At 30.7% G+C, this 14,923-nt stretch overlaps 1 protein-coding gene across 1 annotated transcript in view; it reads left to right on the top strand.

Annotated features, from left to right (window-relative positions):
- The window catches only part of LOC139087314 (uncharacterized), a 61,569-nt gene that overhangs the window by 35,344 nt on the left and 11,302 nt on the right, over window positions 1–14,923 (top strand). The window lies entirely within an intron of this gene.

The following is a 14,923-nucleotide window of genomic DNA, read 5'->3' as shown; positions in this document are numbered from 1 at the left end:
TTGACCAAACTCATTAAGCATTCATAACTTGTTAAAAGGAAATGGGCGAAATAAACAACAAGTTACGTTGTGTATGAATGTGTGACTTAAAACGATTTAATCGACTTTTCTCTTTTTATTATCTCTTGATTTTGTTCGTGCACTCTTTCTTGCAATATAGTCTGGAATTATCACTATTTTGTCGGTAATTATAACAACAAAATTTCTTCATTATTGTGTCTGCCGTTCTACACCATTCATTAAACTTTACAAGACCTATTCTTAAGGCTGATAGCGATTATCGAATAATTCGTTATCAGCGAAAATTTGCAAGAAATCGATTTGTGTCCAAGATACGAGAACATGATATTTCGTGTAATATCTTGCCATAAAAACATTTAAACCGACATTAACCAAAAATTTGCAGTAACTTGTTCACTATAATTAAATTATTGATCGGTACTTAATGAAATAATAAGGAAATCTCCGAACAAAATTCTTCGTCATGCTTGATGAGATATTATGGATGTATATCGGTAAATAGCTTTTAATTCTATATGCAGCTCAACTCTAACGATTTTGGCATCTATATGCTTTAAATTAGATGATTATGACTGGTATTATCATCAATATGATGGATAAAATGCCAATATAAATTAAAGACATCCCAAAAATCACGTAAATTGATCATAAAATTGTCAAAAAAAGAATGACATCAAAACCTGCTGCTCATCATCGAGGAGATAATTGAATATCATCATCATATTTCTTAAAATATGTAAACTTGAAATGTCAGAATTGCCTTTAGGATACAAATACTCTACTTTTGAAGAAGATCCTGTAACATTATCAAAAGACCACTTATGTAAATTAATTAAATTTTGCATATTTACGTGACTTTTTCTGCCACTTTTCACATCGATCATCATTGCTGTTATAACTGAGCTGGCAACTCTTTACTAAAAATTGTTATCATGTTTTAAGCAACGAACAAGATTTTTATAGGTATATAATCCCATAAGTGTAGACCTATTATTTAATGGTGATGATGATTATTATTAATATAAATTTTTTTACTGCTTCAACGAAAATTGTATCGTAAAATCAATGCTGTTATTATTTAAATTCCCTTCCTCTGGAAAATTGTGTCCTACACTTTACGATACTGTTATTATTAAAATTACTTAGTAAGATATATACTATATATATATAAAAATGCGTCTTTTATGCTATAGCCATACATACCGACATCACTTTAACTTAATCTTTCATAAAAACCCAAAAGAGGAAGAAATCAATTTTCTTACGTTGGCTGAATTATCAAAAGGATTTTATCTTAATAGTGAGTTATTCATTACTTTAAACTTGCGACAGACACTGCTGAATTGAGATTGAAATCAATATAGAGATTGAAAATATTCACTGATGGCCTACAGGTGGATTTTCGATATATTATATATTCCTAAATATGAGTGAAAGGGATGGATACATACGCCAATTTTCCATCTCTCTTTCTCTGTCTTTTCCTTCCTTTCTTGCATCATTTCGTTAATAAATTAAGCTCTTTAAATGTAATTTCGGCAGCAAACAGTTATAAAGAAACATTTCAATAAATTAAATTAAATTAATTTCGCATATAAAGAATTTATGCTTGTAAAAGTTAATTCCTTCATTATTTATCCTATGCTTTTGGTAAATATTTCGTAAATTACTTAAATTGTGCTGAAAAACGCAGGACAAGAATACATGAAAAATGAATTTTTGTTGGAACCGACCTCTCTCATTTTATGCTGTAAAAAATTTACTTTTATTATTTTTATTAAAAATGATTATGCCGCCCTAAAGAATTGGACAGTACATAATATGATCAAAAAACGATGTGCATTTTACTTTATATTTTGTGTGGTTTGCTCCCGCATTCGCGGAGAATATCTTATGGATGTTTCATGAAGCATGGGAAAAAAGTATTAAGAAAAAAGACATGCCTACATATACATCATATAGAATATGTCAAGCACGCATGTCTTAACATTAAATATTTGACTTCGAATTTAATTTAACGTGAATCGCCAAAAATTTAATTTAGCAGTAACAATTTCTTTGCTTATTTTTGTGTTGAGAAAATGCGAGATTTGGAAAGTTTTTTTTATATTTTGACGATGAGAGAGTGAGATGGATTGAATAAATAATTATATTAATAAAAATACATCTACAAAAGATTATCAGCGGGGGATCATAACGTAATGAAATTTTATATTCTCTTTGCTCTGTCTGATACAATTGTTTTCTTTAATACAAATGAACTTAATTATTATTTTGTGTGTCTGTTCTCATGTGCTCTTCATTCTTTTTCATGTTCAACATTTACTTCTTCCAAAAACTGTTCAAGTCATCACTTGAACGAGTAAATTGAATTTCTCGGCCAGTTATACACAAACTTTTTTTTGGTTTATTGGATGCCAATTACTTCTTTAAGGCACACTCGTTTGGAAATATAATTAATCTTAAAGTGATATTTTTAGGAATCAACAAGTTAAATGTTATCTGAAACCTTCTTTAGTTCCCAAATGATTGGTAAAATTTGGACATTTTCGAATTTTGAATGGAGTTAAGTCGACCCAGTTACCTGGACATATTCAGAAATAAAGGAGAAGGAGGTTGGAAGTTAGACCTAATTTGCAAGCTATTCTTTTGTCAAGCAAGCCTCTGCTTCTTTCAACAACTTAATGAATTGTGATTTTTTGTATAGTCATGTCTACAAATAGCCCAAAAAAGAACCTTATTTAAAGAATCTTAAAAATAACACATTCCATCTCTTGATGTACGTCTGTTGTGGATAATTCCTAACAGTAACGCATGAATTGAGAAGTGTCGATCGAGAGTGTATCACGTCACACAGTTTGTGAATCACCTATTCCATACTTAAAGACTATTATTCTAGCATGATGTTTAAGAAACCGAATAAAATCAAGTATTTGTTTTAAAATTGATCTACTGAAGTGATTCGATGGGAAATACCCAAATATCTCAGTTTGAGGTTGAATAATTCAGAAGCGATTTTGATTTACGAACTGTTATCAACCCGATTATAGATTCATAAATTCACAAGAATTATAATAAAACTTGACAGTTAAATCTTTTTATTGGCAACTTTCTATCAAGTTATGATAATTTATAGGTTGCAGTTCCTATAAAACAGTAATCAAAATGATTTAATTAGTTGATCATTACTGATATTAAGGAAGAAATTTGCATACGATAAAAATGATTGAATTACTGACCTTCCATATCATTTTTTATGGAACTTTGGTAATTGAAACTTTCATTCATTTACTCACTATGCTGTATATGCTTAATAATAAAGTATAAAAAAAATTGCAGATGAGTTTTTCCTTTCTCAAAGACATTGGGATTGATGCGAATATTTTTTTAAATGGACATAGACAAATGCTAAGAAAGATTTATAAGACAAGCTATAATGAATAAAAAAAATGCTAGCATTATGAATGAAGATGAAGATGGAATGAAGAGAAGTAAGTAACGCATACTTGTATCAAATTTATGTGATTTCTTCCCATTTCCATCTTCGAATCGAAATCGATAATTAAGGTGAGATCTTGGCGAATTAAAACTAAGCATTTTAAATCGCTTAATGCACCATGAATGTTTAAATCAAAACATAAGTAAGAGAAACATGTATGTGAATTAATGTCCAAGAAGTTTCATATTTTTTTTTTCTTCTCCTTACTCTTCATTCATTTGCAACAACTTGTACCGTCTAATAATTGAATAATAGGAAATTTTCTGGTATCAAATGCCGCAAACCAGTAAATCTCTTTTAATAGTAAAAGCACCATTATATACAGTATAAAAAATGTATTAAACAATTTTTTTTATTTGCTTCAGCCGTATTGAATTGCTTTGACTTTATAATACCGGTTGCTTTTCTAGGTTACTTGAACGACGACTCGCATCTTAACTATAAATATTGATATTGGCTATTCAATGTCTAATTGTCTTTCTTCTATTTTTTTACCTTCTTTATAATTGAGAGGAAAGAATAATATTAATTGATAAGAAGCATAAGGAGGTGGAATACCATAAAAATATTTATGACTCATGCAATTTCTTCTTTCTTATTATTAGACTATACGTATGTACAATAGCCGCAGATGTGAGAAGAAAAATAATTAAAATTGGAAATATTCGAGATTACACAGTCCCAACTGACCTGTAATCATGTTGTAAAAATTTATTTTTATTGAATTATCAACATCATCAAGGCTTAAGAAAGTTGATTATTTTATTGTTTTATTAAAAACAGAAGAAAGACATGAATGAATATAGACATTGAATCTCAAAGGAGATTTTTATGTAAATTAGAATTTATTTTTCTCATTTGTGAGCTTTGTCCTCATCGTTTTATATATGCATAAGAATTCTTCTGGCCAACTCGGACATTATGAATTAGAAATCTGAATATTGTTAATTATTCATACTGTCGAACAACGGGGGTAGCTTATTCTCATAACGGTGCTGTGGTCTATCAGTTAGGAACCAAAAATTTGCAATACTAATTTAGTGATCCTTATTTTGAAGTCTTAGCATGAGAATATTTAGTATTCAAGCAATGAAAAGTTGAAATTTATAGCCTCAAACTTTAGTAGACAATCAATAGTGCCATTATAGAATCCTAAAATGAATTGTTGTTATCTTATTGTACAATTCACCCGAATAGCACAAATTAGTTGATCAATCAAAAATCCTGCATCAGGCTGAAGTGCCTCTTTCATGTCACCTTTCAGTTTAGGCTGACGTGACTCTGGCATGATACTGGATCTAAACCAAATTCAGCACAAAGTCAAAGTTTGGCCAGATTTTCGAATATTTTCCATTGGCTTTTAATTCGCCAAATTCGGCTGTTCAATGAAAAGTTCCCAATCCTTAAAAGTAGCCCGAACATGCCGAGCATGTTGCCATATCGACAAGCATTATCGTCTGATTTTGCCACATTTTTACAGCAAAAATGCGGTTTGCCACATTGTGTCGCTCGGATAAAATAACAAAATATTTGAAATACTGCATAACAATTGTTAAAGGAGGATACACCTTGCATAAATCGAAGACCACCTACTTGTAATACTATTATGAACTACAAATTCATCACTATAGAAATATCATCCGTATTCGATTAAAAAAAGTTAAAACTCATCTATGGGGAATCACAGCCAAAAATTTGCGTTGTGAAGAACAAATCTTGAGATTTAAATGCTTGCAATTTTTTCAAGGTTTGATTTTGATGAAAATAGCAGAAGCATTCATTCATCTAAAGATTATTTGAATAGGCTATTAAGGTCATTGTGAATAATGTGAAACGATTCCTAAAGCTTAGCAAAAAAAAAATAAATTAAGATTTGTAGGATTATTAATTAGTCGAAAATAATCTTATCGTGTGAGATGTTACTCTTTGTACAGGAAACCATAAACTTATCCTTCAATCATTAAGCACTTTCGTATTTAACAGATTTGCTAAAAAACGAGATAACAAGTGTCCATTTTTATAATGATCAGAAAGTGTTAAGTAGCAATTTAAATGTATTATTTTAGCGCCTTAAGTGTGCAATGTTTCATTGATTTTAAATCAATCAATCTCTAGAATAATATATGAGGCAATTCAACTCAATAAGGCACTTCACATTTTCGTTATAACATGCAAGTACAAAAGCTATTCATATACATCTTAAACTTTAATTATTTATCCATAGAACAAACAGTATATATGCCCACTTGTCATTAAAGCAGCAACTTCTTGTCAAAAAGCTAATTGATTCGTTTCCAATATAAAAGATACTATAAAAGATTGATGTTGAAAGCTAATTATCATACTAAGAAGAAGCACCGAAGATTTATATGCATTGTCACACATGGTGATTTCAAATTTTCGTAATACAATGTACTGTAGCTGTATATGTGAACATTTTACATTGATCAATGTATTTTCTAATTTAAGTTCAAGTACCTCAATTTAGAACATTGGGAAATTCTCTCTAGAACGAATTGAAATTGTCCGAAAACTAACCTAAAAAGCTAAAGAAATTGTGTTAATAGACATAAAGTCAAAGAACTTGTTAAGTAACATTAGCACATTACAATTCAAGGAAATAGAGTTAAATTAATTCTAATGACTTGTTGTTAGTGCTTTTCAAAAAAAAAAAATTGGCTTAAGACTAACAAAAATTTATTATATTTTGTTTAGTATATGCTAATTATGGCTTAAAATCACTTAATCTATTCATTGTGTGACAGAAATGTTCAGACATATGAAACTAAAAATAAATCATTTTTGACCATTTGGAGTGAGAAATAACAGATGTGAACGCACAAATTAGTGTGTATTTATATAATATTGCTAACTACTTGCTTCCTGCAGGACAAGTTAATTTTATATGCAACATCAATCATGAACATTGTTGTCAAGTGAATATATTGAGTTTAAATATCCAGCTTGATGTGACTAAGTGCATAGTAATTTTTAAAAAATCTGCATAAAAAAGTACTGCCTCTTCAAGTTTTGCTACTCTTGATTTCTTCATCAGAATCAGAGAAAGATCCAGAAGTGCTAGAGCGTTTCTGAGTGAGAGGGCCTCTAACATTTGCATTTAGTAGTGTATACTGGGATCAGAATCACTCTATTGACGACATTACTGCCTGTAGTTTATAAAGGAAAATTGTGAGTCTGGTTGGCACCATAAATTATTCTTAGAGGGACAATAATTGGGTATCGAAGTGCTAAACAATTCCGCCACATCGACTTAAAGTATCGAACCACTTTGACTCACAGAAGACCACATAACAAGTTATAACTTGGTCAAGAAAGAAAAACCTGAAAATATTACTAAACACACAACTATATCGTGAAGCATAGCTTGAGAACCACTAATGTAAAATCCTAAAAGCATTCAAAGTTAACCCACCTTGATCTTGACACAGATATGTACCACAATTAGAAAAGTGTGAAAAAAGTACACATTTATATATAAAAAGGAAGTGATAATATGAAACTGAAACGTATCACAGCAGTACTCGCATGTACGTTTCCAGTTACAAATTCATCATTCATCGTGAGATTGAAATTAAATAAATTTTGTAATGGTCATAGAGTGAAATTCTTTTCTACATATTATGCCATTGCGATTCCCGTAAAGTCTTTTTTCACAACAAGTTTTTTGTTATTTTCTGCTGGAAAATTTCAAGAATTGCATGCAGATTCCATTCATTGTTTGTTGCACTTTATGCTGGTTAGATGAAAGAAAAATAAGAAGTAAAACGTATAAAAAGAGTGATAGAGTGAGAGAAGAAATAACAACATAGGCATGGCATTGCCGTGTCTAGCTGAGCACATTCATATTCACTTATTCGAAATGGAAAAAAAAGCCGAAAGAAAAGAAGAAAAATGAAAAAAAAATATTTAGGGCTCCTTAGTTGCTTACATGCTTCAACAAGCATGCACAACGAGATAGAAATTGCAATAATATAATATATTGCGAAGAGACGAGGTAAAACTAGACAGAAGTTTTGTCATTTATCATAACTGCATCAATTGCACAGGCATTGAGTTCATTTAAAGCATTTATATTAAAGCCTATATTTCAATTTATAGCAAAAACGATACCGTGAGTATAGAAAAAAAAGGCATTATTGAAAAAGTATCACTTGAAACTTATTTTCATTGCTCGAGCACACGCGCATTACGTACAATCTATTAAAAAAATGTGTGTGATACATAAGCAATATGAACACGTAAACCTATTAATTACCAATGACTAATGGTTCTAATATTATACATTGTAGTTCTCGAAAACATGTCGCATGTTAATACATATATGCATAAATGCTCCATAAATGGAACAAATATAAGTCATCGATGATTAAATTCAACGAAAAATGCTAAATAGCAATGAATATTTTAATATGTGCGTAGAATGATACATTCCCACTGACTTTTATCGGAGATTATTTTAATTAAAACTACAGGATTTATATGAATATAGATTTATAAAAAAAATGAATTGAGGCACTATAGAAGTCTCGTTATATTAACTGTCATGAGTACTGTTTCTATTATATCTAGTAATTTCATGCACAGCATCCTCTCAGCATTCTGTCTCGTCATACATTGACTTAAATACACAGACGAGTCTGTGATGAATAGTAACATAAATATAAATTAAATTCAGACCTATAGATAGATTTTTTATGAGGCAAAATAAAATAATGTAACGTAAGTCTATCTACAAAAATTACGTCACATAAATTAAAGCAGAAAAAACCAGTTTAAGATTACATAGATAGTTAACGCGTTTCTATGTTATGTTATATAGATTTTTTGCACAAAACATTTACCTTGCCTTTACTATATACACACATTAGATATATATAAATCTTATTATAATGACACTCCTTTGAAATGAGCAAAAAAAAAAATATCACAGAAAAGCCTTTATTAAATGCCTTGTAGTCTACATCGCTCACATAAAATGCTCATACTAGTATTACATGTTGTTTCCATTTTTCTTTGTTGCTAATAAATGCTGAGTAGTGGTTCCTTATCTTTATGACTTTTGTCATTTTTTTATGCAAACTTTATTTGAATCTTCTACATTTTTATAGATATTAGTTCCATAAATCCAAAAAAAAAGTATCACACATTAGCATCATCTCTACTTAATGTATGTAAGTTATGGATATGAAATATATATATATTCTAAGTATTGCGATCAAAACAATCATCATATGAGTCAGGGAATGGAATTAAATATGATAAACATACTAACTTAACTGAACAAGCGTTGCAGCATTACAGAGAGTATTACACGATGTAGACTAAACGTTGTAATAAATATCAAAAACGGTTTAATGCACACGTTTGTTGTAGCCATTAATATAAATAATACTTTAAATGCATAGTCGATTACTGGCTTTGAATTTCCTAGAATATGACTTTAAAATTTTGTCACAGATATGTCCACACCCAATTGTGTCAAAATTTATCAGCGAAAAATTATTATTACAGTCAACTTTTCTATAGAAGTTAGGAATGTCTTACAAAATGAGTAGTTCAAAGTATATCCAAAGATATTGTATTCTTGGAGATGAACAACCGGCATTTAATCGAGTGCTACATTCATGAACATAAAAGCTAATCCAAAATGAATTATCTTAGATCAAGGCAATGTAGGAAAAACATCGGAACCTTTTTGCTTTGTGCTAGAAATAAAATAAAAAAAAAGTTACATAAATGTGATATCAAAGAACTTGCAATATGCCTTGCTCAAATCCATCTGAACTAATTTCATATATTTCTCATAGGGATTATTTAGTAATGATGTCCATCAAAATTGTTTATTGAGTATGGATTATGTAGAAAAATCTGCTAGTTCCAGCCAGTTCAAGAATGAGGTATATATGGTCAAGTTGCAAGTAAATCAGTTCAGAAGCTTGCAATTTTCTCAATTTGTGAGAATGCTGGTTCGATTCCCATCAACATCCAATCTCCACCGAATCACTGTATTGGTCATTATCATTATTACCAATAGATCACCCAGTAAAGGTTTCTTTTACTTAACTGAGACCCGGATCGAGATTGTGACTAAGACCGAAATCGAAGCCGAGACCTGGACCGGGATCGAGAAGGAGACCGGGATTGAAAAGGAGACCGGAATCCAGACTGAAATTTGGTCGAGACTAGGATCGAGATAAAGACTATGAACTTCTTTGTAGTCTCGATTAAAATTGATATCATTACCTTAAAATCTTGGTCTCGATATCGAAAATCCTTACATGCAGTGCTCAAGACATTAAAAATACTTTAAATTGCCACCCAGTCATCTTTATATTCCCCTCTGTTAAACCATCAGGTGCCATAATTTAATAACCCCCACATAAATGCATTCTCATTCCAAACTTTGTAAAAAAATTTGCAACAATATAATATTATGCGACTCTCGAGACTCGAGTCATTTTTGCATAAATGCCGATTCAAGATAAATCGAATGAAAAAAAAAATAAAATAATATCAGCAAAACTTCAATTTAATTTAAATAAAGAGAAAAAAACCTCCTCGAGAAACATGCATACATTTTGTGTGTTGCGCATGAGTTACGGCTCAATAGAAATTGCGCTCTTTTAGGCGATTATAATCACTAATGCTATCAACGCATAAATGAGAGAGAAGAAAATAAAAGATTTAAGCATGCAGCAACATATTAATATACATTATGAAGGCAAAAATGAATACATTTTTTTGATTCAATTTCCATATGATATCTGTGCATTGGAGCGAACGAGTAAGCGAGTGAGAAAAGAAGGCAAATAGAGGCGAAAAAAAGACTTGTTTTGGCCAGCCATGCAATTAAAATATTCAGTACATGATAAGCCCATATATATTCATTTTTTTAATGCAATTTAAATAAACCGGCAAAACGCATGTATCATGCAAATACACAAACGCGAGAGTTTTTTAATCAGAAATGCAAAGCAAAGCAAGGAAAAGAGTTTTTTTTTATGGAAAGCCAGCAGCAGCAGTAATGATGGAGAAATTTTTATTTTTTTGTTGCTGTTCATATTTTTTCTGCTACTTAGCTCAAGTCCCGGTTCAGTTGACATTTTAAGGTGGCTTTAGTGCTCTTTTTTTTGTGTGTGCAGTCATTTAATTATTTTATTATGCAGATGTTGAAAAGACGAAAAAAACACAAAATGTAGTGAACAAAAGACTTCAATGCCCGGATTGTCTTACTTCATACTTCTTTCTTCTTGCACTTGTACAAGCGTACTTGATATTATAAGAGAAGCTTCAATATCGTTTGCATGATATACAATAGATGCTTTTTATACCGTAACCAAACTTGTGTTTGTGTATATGAGTAAGTATGAAAATGCCAAATTTGTTCATGTTGTTGTAAAGGACTCTCGCGGCATCATTAATGAAAATGTCATTTTAATTTGTCAAGCATCCAATCATTCGAGTGGTCACTTAAAATTAAAAGAGATAAAAGTAAAGAGTTTCATTTTAGCGTGTCTTTTGAGGAAATGAATTGGAGATTTTATTACTTCTCCGTGTTTGGCATGGTGGGTGTTCGGATGTCCTCTTTACATATCTTGATTGACATTCTTGCAAATTATTGATTAAATTTAAGATTTTTTGAATAAATTGTTGATGACTCGATCTCCCTAAAATGTGGTTTTGACATGATGGCATCGAGATGTCCACTCATATTTATTTCATTGGCTATACCAGTGGTGTGCAACCTGTGTGCCGTTGTGGCACAAGTATACTACCAAGATGTGCCCATAATTTACCCATTACTGGACAGTTCTGATCAGTTTGATCCATGACCTTTCATATTAGTCGCGTATAATTAGCTCTAATTAACTCTCAACTTCTAATGCCAACTGCAATACATTCTCTGTCAACAATGTCTTTGCATGTGTTCTTATGTTAACTAACTAACTTCTTGCAACCTGCAAAGACAATATTTCCAGAATCATCATGTCTAACCTATTAGTCAACATGTCACATCAATGTCTCTGAGAAAATACACCCGAACAGCACAATGTGTTAAGTAGGGCACTACTGCATCGCCGTACCAACCAAGTTGCCCTGAAAGCATAATGAAGGCTTATTCTGACACTTTTCTACAGCGTAAAATACGATTCGTCGCATTGCGTCGATCGGAATACTAAAAGCATTTGCAGATTCTTTCATTTCATTACTTGCGATTGACTATAATAAATTCGCAACAGAAGAAATTATTAATTTATGTCTTTATAGTTGATAATTTTATGGTCGATTGACTTGCCGTATAGGTTATAAAAACATCGATATGTTAATTCTGTATATTGTCATCCAATTCAATGGATATAATCAATAATAAATGGAATGAGACGTAAATATTATTTTCATCGCAAACATAAATATGGTCATAAATCTAGTGTCAATTTTCACCCATTAGTCGAACATGACGTACAGTTGAACGGTTAAAGTGTTAAAAATTCCTTTAACCGCCGACTGTTGTTGCCTTTCTTTCTAATTTAATCGTTAGACTATTTTTCACACAAAGCAGGAGAAGAAAAAAAAATGATTTTTTTTGTGCCTTCAACTGACTGTAAATGATGTATTTTTCAGTACTCGACCCAATGGTGTGAATGAAAGACAATAAGTGCTGCGAATCATCAATCTTGTCGGTGAAACAATTTTAATTGCAAACAGTTAACGTTTAATAAGCAACTTGATAAATAATCCTTCAATAATTGCCTTCCTCCTCGTGCTGACTTCTCCATGTTATTGCTTGTTTTGCGCGCGCTTACTTGATTTTTTTTTTTTTTGTTTTGTTTCGACTTGGAGTAACTGAAAATGGTAATAAGAATGAAAAGAAAAGATGTGTAATTTATCACAACGATCGCCACATGAATGGACATATTAAACTTTTTATATCACACACCATACACAATTGATGATTGTTTAAGATAAAAGAAGTACAAAAAAAATATTTCTCTCCTCCTGTCTTGTGTATTCACAAAACATAAGTTTAGCATAGGTTTTTTTGGCTTTTTAGTATCTAATCAGACTTCAATGCAATTATAATCATGCCATCAATGTGCCATAATAACACTAAAGGTGCTTCAAGTGGCATGTATTGAAAAGAAAAATGTTTCTCATTTATTTCAGCATCTGAATATTTGTTGTTGAGATTGAATAAGAGGAAAATCTGTATACAAACATTTACAATGTGTACTCACGGTAGATTCTCTTTAGTATTGATTTTTGTTATTGTTCAATTCGACAACTGGAATTTATTTTTTTGCAATTTGGGAGGATTTAATTTTATTTTTTGGAAGTAAGTTAGACACAGTATCAAGTAACGCATTTTCTCTAGTTCCACTCTTTTAACTATTTGCTTGTGGATAAGCCCCAATTGATTAATGTCATCTATATGCTTTGACTTGTCTCAGTTCTTTATGCATTAAAGGCTCAATTCAATTTTAAATTATTTTCGTATAACACGCTGCATAAAAAGGAGACATAGAAGGTTTGACATCATAACATCTCTTTTGGTACGCTTCTACCGAACGTTCTTACTGAATTATTCTTTTACTTTTCTTCTACATATTGAGATAATCTGAACTGTTTTACTACTTAAATTTTATTGAAGTGTACTTATTCTACCGTGATGATCAAATGATGTAATTCAGGCAGGTATTGATGCTTAATCGATTTTCGAACACTCACTCGAGTTATAAGTATCGAGTATAAGAATAATTGAGTATGAGGATAACACTAGTATGGTAATCCATTACTCAAGTAAATCTTATGGATCTTATGGAGTATGCAGTATAAAGAATGAGTAAAATTTCAATCCTTGGTCACAGGAGGTGTACTTAAGTGCACCACATGGTTAATTTTTGTGTTCCAGCAATTAGTATGGGGTTTATTCTGAATGTGTACTTTTTTCCGGTCAGTGTGATTTTGGCCCAGGCAATAATTAAAAAAATTAAAGTTAATATCATACAACATATCATATAACAGCTTATAGGTAGTTAAAGTTCACAAAATTCTACAGAAGAACAACCAGAGCAAAGTCAAGTCAAAGTGACCTATTAAGTCTCAGTTAAAGACATAAAAGAAAATAAGCTAAATAATAAATTTCTTAATGAAAGTAACAAAATATTTTCAAAGGAAAATTTAATCCACAAAATAATGAATGTCTTCTTTTGAGACCCAAAGTCTGTAAGCTCTTCATAAGCTTATAGTAAATTAGTTTGATTTTCTTTTCGGATGGTACTCAGAGTCAAATAATGAAAAAAAAAAATACACATATATCCATCAGTCATTTTATTCATAAAAACACATTGCGCGCGCGGAGAATAAATGAAATAGTAAACGAAAGAAATATAAAGCTTAATCAATCATGAGCACATTGACTGTATCTTTAAAGAAATAAAATAAAAAAAAATGCCTTCATTGATTTCGGGTATAAAAGAAATGAAAAATTTCATTGAAATCAAAACAGCTTATGAATATTTGTTATGTTGATAAAGCCACATGGAGTTATTAATTTACGTTAAGCAAACAATTTTGCCTTTTGAATGCAATCAATTAGTCAAATAATGAAGTCAATAAAAAGAGATTTCTCATTGCGATGATCTCAAAGAATCATCAGCACCAATACGTGCACTGTTCATGATGAAATGAATATAAAGTGTTTTTCGTGATGATCGCGATAATCGGACCAAGCTTGTAGAGCAATTTGTTCAATCATCATCATACATTTCATAAGATTTGATGAAGGAATTAATTGAATTGAAAAGAGATGAAAATGAATTGTAACAATTTCGACGTCATCTCTTACCTTTGTGTGCTCAATGTCCAATAATAAATGTTTTTTCTTTCATTTCTTCTTGAACTGATTAATTGATGGTAATGGATTAATACAAAGAAATCCATTTACACATCACTAATTTTGATGGACTGTCAATTTAATTGATTTCTTTATTTCTTCTTTCTATCTCTCTCTCTCACTCACTTTCTTTATTATACATCACATAAATAAAATAAAATAAAAATATATGTGATGGGAAGTTAATGCAAAGAGTTAATAAGCATCTTTTGTTTATGGAATGTAAGAGTTTAAGTGATTCTCTTTTGTCTCTGAACGGTAGTTCAATGCTGTAACTTAAGTAAAGTAAATAAAAATTCAAAATAATTTATTAGTATTGATAGATTGATTTAATGCATTTAATAGAACTTGACAGACTTGATGGGAATATGAAAACATCGAGTGAGTGGCTTAGTGACACATTAAGTAATATGGATTTCTAGCGCATTTAACTGAGATGTAAGCACAGACAGCTGCAGAGTCTTGAATGCACAAAAATACATTATAAA

The sequence above is a fragment of the Chironomus tepperi genome, unplaced genomic scaffold, assembly GCF_022539635.2.
Source record: "Chironomus tepperi strain 1889 unplaced genomic scaffold, CSIRO-AGI_Ctep_v1 contig_100, whole genome shotgun sequence".
Lineage (NCBI taxonomy): Eukaryota > Metazoa > Arthropoda > Insecta > Diptera > Chironomidae > Chironomus > Chironomus tepperi.
The sequence above is the reverse complement of the archived record's forward strand: the minus strand, read 5'-3'. Positions and strand labels throughout refer to the sequence as shown.